General features: G+C 60.5%; 1 long non-coding RNA gene across 1 annotated transcript; it reads left to right on the top strand.

Moving 5' to 3' along the window:
* The first annotated feature begins 656 nt into the window (after positions 1 to 656).
* Positions 657 to 3,117, top strand: LOC140685264 (uncharacterized). The gene is made up of 2 exons (XR_012058603.1): positions 657 to 909; positions 2,263 to 3,117. It is a non-coding gene; the product is annotated as an uncharacterized lncRNA (long non-coding RNA).
* The last annotated feature ends 2,883 nt before the right edge of the window (positions 3,118 to 6,000 follow it).

The raw sequence follows: 6,000 nt of genomic DNA, 5'->3' as shown, positions 1-6,000 counted from the left end.
GGGAGTGAATCCCAGCTCTGGGCCGCACCACCGAGGCCACAGGTCCCATCCTGACCTACTTTCCCAAGCAAATCCCTCTCCGTCAGCATTCCAGAGCAGCTCCTGCCCGGGAGCCCGTGTGGGGCCGTGGCTCCTGAGGAGCTTCCTGACAATAATATAATTATGGGAGAACTGAGAAATGTGTCAGTCCTGCAGGCAGGAATTCCCTGGGAGCAGGGAGCTGTGCCGCCGTGGCCGTGGACATTCCCCGTGCATGGAATTAACTGGGAAAAGCCCTCCCAAGCCCCGAGTTTGTGCATTATTGATGAACCTCTCAGGGCAGCCGTGACCTGTGGGCTCTCCTGCCTTGCTTTTCCCTTGGATAGGTGGGATCCTTGGCTGGCCGTGGCACCAGGGAGGAGGGATGGCTTTTCCATGGTGGAATGCCAAGGAACAGCCGGGTCTCCCACCTACAGACCCCTGCCTGCATCATTGGTGGGCCTGGGACAAGTGTGGGGACAGGGACGGGGGTGGCTTCCCAATGAAACTCCCATCCCCAAGGTCCTTGGCTTGGCTCTGCTCCCACACAGCCCCGGCAGCCGAGGGATCTGCATTCCCTAAAGGATTTTCTTAATTAGGAGACTTGACAGCCATGCTGGCTCCTCACCCACTCAGCCCCGCGCTTCAAAGCTCTGCCCACCCCCTGCCACAGCACTGAGGGGACACCGTGGTGGCACCAGCACCGCGCTGAGGAGGGGACAGGGACCCCGTCCCCAGCCCCAGGGTGGGGCTGAGCTGGGAGAAGAGTCTGGAGATACTCCCAGGATTTGTTTCCCTCTTGAGGTTGGTGCTGAGGGATTGAGAGCTTTGGGGTGGGTTGAGGATCCTCCCGAGAGGGGAACGCGCTGCCGCCTTCCACCTCACACCAGGGTGAGTGCTCCAGCTCGGTGACCTCATGCCAACATCATCCCTGGCACGTCTGGGTGGGTTTGGTTTGATTTTGGGCTGTCCATGGGGTCGGGGCTGGACATGATGGCCACATCTGTGCCATGTCTGTGCCATATCTGTGCCATGTCTGTGCCATGTCTGTGCCATATCTGTGCCATGGCCACCACATCTGTGCCATAGCTGTGGGAGTCCAGAGCTTCCCTGTGGCTGCCCTGGCAGGGCTGGGACCCTGGCAGGGGTCAGGAACCCCCCTGGACAGAGCCCCCAGAGACACTGGCTGTGATCTCTGTCCATGGAAAAGAGTTTTCAATCTTACAGGATGAATTACCAGCTCTGAGTGTTTGATATGAGTAATAATTAAGTGTGGCATGGGTGCAAAAGTAAAATTTTAGGATTCTAGATGAGGGGTCCAAAGGGCACAAGATGGAGGAAATTGGGTGTGCCTTGTCCTTTTTCTCCTTCTTCATGCCCTCCATGTTTCACTGTGGTGTTGGCATTTTTCTGTTGGTTCAGGCTGGGGACACACTGTCCAACGTAGGTGACAGATATTGGCACGTTATTGTAAATCCAGCACAGGTAGTTTGTGGTATTTAATGTTTGTACCATCCCACTGAGGGCAGAGCCCCACACGCTGCCCTGCAGGACAGAGCTGCGGCAGGGCAGCAGAACATGTTAGAGATAAACAGAATAAACAACCCTGAAACAGCACAGACCAATTATGGCTTCTGCTTTGGCAGCGGGGCTGACAGACAGAGACTTTCTACAATCCCAGAATTATCGATACCTCAGATTCTGACAATAGCCACCACACCTGTGCCACAGCCACCACACCTGTGCCATAGCTGCCGTACCCACCCCCCTGAAGCAGCAGCACGTAGGCACAGGCGCATTCCCACGGTGAGGAATTGATCCCCGCTGTTCCGTTTATGAGGTGGCGTAATCCCACAGAATCGTCTCTGTAATATCCCAAACTAAATCATTTATTCTTGCCAAAAATCCAATAAAGAGCTCAGGCCTCCTCCATCGGCAGATAAAGCCCAGATTAACGGGGCTGCCGAGATCAAAAAAAAAAAAAAAGAGAAAAAGAAAGAAACAAGGAGGAAACTCTGGGAAAATGAGCACGGGATGGAGAGGAGACTCCTGCCACCTTCTCCTTTCCCAAGGCTGCTGCAGCTCAGGGTTTTATTACAAAAAGCCACCTAAGTATTACAGACTAATCCCTAAATCCCAGCCTAGTAAAATATGGAATGGATTTTGTAAATTGTGCCCTTTACAAAGCTGATTGAACTTTTTTTTTTTTTTTTCCTTTTCTTATTCTTCCCCCTCCTCTCCCAGGGGATCTTCTTTCTTCTTGGGGACCAGGATGGCTGTTGGTGTCTGGGTCCTGGCTTTGCTCCTTCTGCAGCCTGAGCCACCTGGTGCCAGTCTGGGGCTGCTGGATGGGGGAGCAGTGTGGCAGTGGGCCTGGATTATGGCGGGGATGATCCATTGGGATGGGGTGGGAAAAGAGGTGTGATGGGAAAAGGAAAAGGGATGGGGATTTGGAATGTGCCCATGGCCCTGTGGCTGGACCTACTCCTCACCTGTGTTGTCACTTGCTCCGTTCCCGCTCCGTCCCCTCTGCCCGCTGGCACCTGGCTGGGAACACCAAGCCCTGTGGAAAAGCCCCTCCTCCTCCTCCTCTTGGTCTGGTTTTAGGACTTTCTGCCTTCCCTGGAGTCCCCCGAGGTGATGTGGGGCCGGTGGGGGACACAGAGGTCCCTGTGGGGGTTGGTGTCCCCTGGGGGCTGGTTGGGACAAGGACACCACGTTCCTGGGCTGGAGCCAGGGCTGGGGGAGCTGCTGGGGTCACACAGGGACCGTGGTGTCCTTGGCTCCTCCTCGGAGCCTTGGCTGCCTGTCCAGGCAATAAATCCGGGTGTCAGCCGTGGTGGGTCAGTCTGTCACCTCTGCGTGGCTGTGACTGTGTCACCAGCCCACACAGCGCCTGGCCGAGCGCCCTTAGGCTCCTCAGGATGCTGGGATGGTCCTGGGGGCTGTGGGACCTGGAACTGGGATTCCCTCTGGGATGAGCCCAGCATCACAGACCCTGTGCGTGGGATGGGGATAAATTTGGGCACTGCTTTCCTTCCTCCAGCATCATTTCTTTTTTCTTTTTTTAAATATTAAAGCAAGATGTTGCTGGAAAAATGTTCTCCCTTCCCTGTTTTTCCATCAAATTATTTTGCAGAGGAACATCTGGCAGCAGCTCACACACGGGCTGCTCCCGCCTGTCGTGGCGGCGGTGCCGGTTCCCCGCAGCGGCCGGGGCAGCTGGCAAATGCCACCTGCCACCACGGTGCCATCATCCCGTGCCACCGGGTGACACAGGGGGCAGCAGGGACGGGGAGCCGCCAGCATGGTGTCCCACGCAGCAAACGGGGAGCTGGGGAGAGGAGAAACATCTGCCACGTCTTTCCTTGGGCTCCGTTCCACCCGAGCTGCTGCTTCCTCTGCTTTGAGGGTAACGCGGAGCTGACGGAGACCTGGGATCAGATCCCAGCTCTGAGCCGGGCTCAGCCCGCAGCAGCTGGAGCCAAAGCCGGATCCCTGCGTGGGCTGGGATCCTGGGCAGGATTTGGGAGCGTTTTTGGGGTGATTGTGCATTGAATCCCCCCCGCAGCCGAGCCTGGCTGAGCTCTCACTGCTCCTCGCTGAGCAGCAGCCTCAGTTCTCCCCAAATCCAAACGGCCCAGCCGGGAGCCATCCATCCCTTCCTTCCCTGCCACAGCCCAGCCCGGCGGTGCAGCACCGGAATTACTGCTCGGAGCCCGTGCTGGAGGATGCTAGGTGGTAACCATGGCAACGGCCAGGTTTCTCTTTCCTTGCCCTTGCCAATCACCTTGAGATGCCACCACGTCCTGGCCACCAACCGGCCACCTCCTGTTCCCCCTCGCAGAGCTCCCTGAGGTGTCCCGGTGGATGTGGCAGTGCTGGGGACCCCCGCCGTGCTCCAAGGACTGGATTCAGGCATCCAGCACCCCCACGGACCCCTCGCTGCGGGGGTGGAGGGAGGAGGGACCCCCCCCCCCCGGTCCCACCGCCGTGTCCCCGCGCTGGCAGCGCCCCTCGCCCGCAGCCCCGGTGGAAGGAGCCCGGCGAGGCGCTCCGAGCAACATCTGCAAGTGCTTATCCCCGCAGCCGGCCTGGCCCTTCCCGAAATAGCTCCGGGATGGCTGCCCGTGCCAGCACTGATGTAATTTGCTTTTATTTCCCTCCCGTCTGCTCCTTCCCCGCCGAGCCGCGGTTCCTGTCAGGCACGCTCCGCTCAGCCACGGCACTCCCGGATGAAGCTCCCGGTGCCCCGGAGGGACCGGGCAGGTCCCGGTGCTCTCTCTGGTGGATGTGATGCCGTTGGAGGCTTCTCATTTCCCTCACCAGAGCTGGGACGAGTCTTATTTCCGCAGTGTGGGGTGAAATCTGGGAAATCCGGGTTGTGAGTGGGGGTTGGTGCAAGTGGGGAGGGGGTTGGAGGACAGCAGGCCCCAAGGAGAATCCTGATGTTGCCACAGCTCCAGCTGTGCCTCCAGCGCTCCAGGAGCCCTGCCGAGGGGTGGTTCCCTGGTTCTTGTCTCTGGGACGGCAGCGTTTGCCCGCAGGGTGTCACTGGGCTGGGCAGCACCAGGGCTGGAGATGCTTTTGCTCCGCATCTCCCGGTCCCTCTCCGTGCGCGGGGGGTTTAACTTGGCCACTTCCATGCAAGCAGAGACAGCCGGGCGCTGATCCAGCGTGGAGCCGGCCAGCTGGCGGCCTCCCCTCGCCTGGCCCCGGCATTCCCTGGCTGCGGCTCCGGCTCCGGCACAGACCTCGGGAGCAACGTGTCCGTGCAGCTCCCGCCAGCGCAGCTCCGTCCCGTCCGGTCCCGTCCGGTCCCGTCCGTCCGTCCCGTTCGTCCCCTCCCATCCTGTCCCGACCCGCCCCGTCCGTCCCGTCCCGTCCTGTCCCATCCTGTCCCGTCCCGTCTGTCCTGTCCCGCCCCGTCCCGTCTGTCCCGTCCGTCCCGTCCGTCCCCGCCGCCACCGCGGGCTCCCAGCCCGGGGTCCGGCCTCTCCCTTTCACCAGAGTCACGGAGGAAAAGAATCCCGGGCAAAAACCCACGGAGAAAACACCGTGCCCGCGCCGTGCCCTCGGTCCCCCCGGGGGTGGCGGTGTCCTTGTCCCCTCGGTTCACGCGGTCTGTGCCCGCTGCCACCGCGCCGCTCTGAGACCGCGTCCCCCGTCCTCCCTCCCTGCAGGAACACATGGAACCGCGTCCTCAAATAATTGCTTCATTACGGGCTAATTACTGCAATTAGCTGAGCAGGGCTGGTGCAAGGCGAGGCTGCAGCCCGCAGCCCGTGGAGGTGGCAGGGAGGGACCTGTGGGTGCTCCAGCTGGATCAGGGGGTCCCGGCTTGGCACCCTCAGGGTGCTCAGTCCCTTGGGGACTCTGGCAGGAGCCCAGGGCTGGGCGTGGGGGTCTGTGGCCATCCAGAGCCACCTCGGCCATCCCCACACCGGCAGTTTGCCGTGGGATGGGCCCGTGCCAACGTCCTGTGGCAATCCCCGGCGCTGGTCCCTGGCTGCACGGGAGGTCGGTGACATCCAGCACCAAGGGACTGCTGTTCCCTTGTGGCCTTGAATGGCTTGTGCCCTCTGCCTGCCTGCTGGCACTCTGCAGGAGCCCATGGGGGCTCCGTGGCTCTGCCAAGCAGGAGCAAGGCCAGGCCCACCTTTAATCCCTCCCCAGAGATGAGGAGCAGAGCCAGCTCCACCTCTGGGCGCTCCAGAGGTCCTGGGGTGGTTCTTGCACCCCTCAGCAGTGCCACCACCCAAAGCCACTGCAGGACACGGGGTGCAGCGGGCACAGAGCTGATTGTCCCCATCTGCCCCCAAAGCAGGATGCACAGAGCCCCCATCCCCCAGCGTGACCCTGGGGTTGTCACTGCTCTGGTGCCACTGTGAGACCTGGCAGTGCCAGGACAGCCATGTCCCGTGCCAGCAGTTGTGCTCAGCTCTGCTGTCATTGTCACGGCTGCGCTTATGAATAAATGAA

Source organism: Taeniopygia guttata, chromosome 18 (genome assembly GCF_048771995.1).
Source record: "Taeniopygia guttata chromosome 18, bTaeGut7.mat, whole genome shotgun sequence".
Classification (NCBI taxonomy): domain Eukaryota; kingdom Metazoa; phylum Chordata; class Aves; order Passeriformes; family Estrildidae; genus Taeniopygia; species Taeniopygia guttata.
Note: the sequence above shows the minus strand (reverse complement) of the source record. Positions and strands in the feature narration are given on the sequence as shown.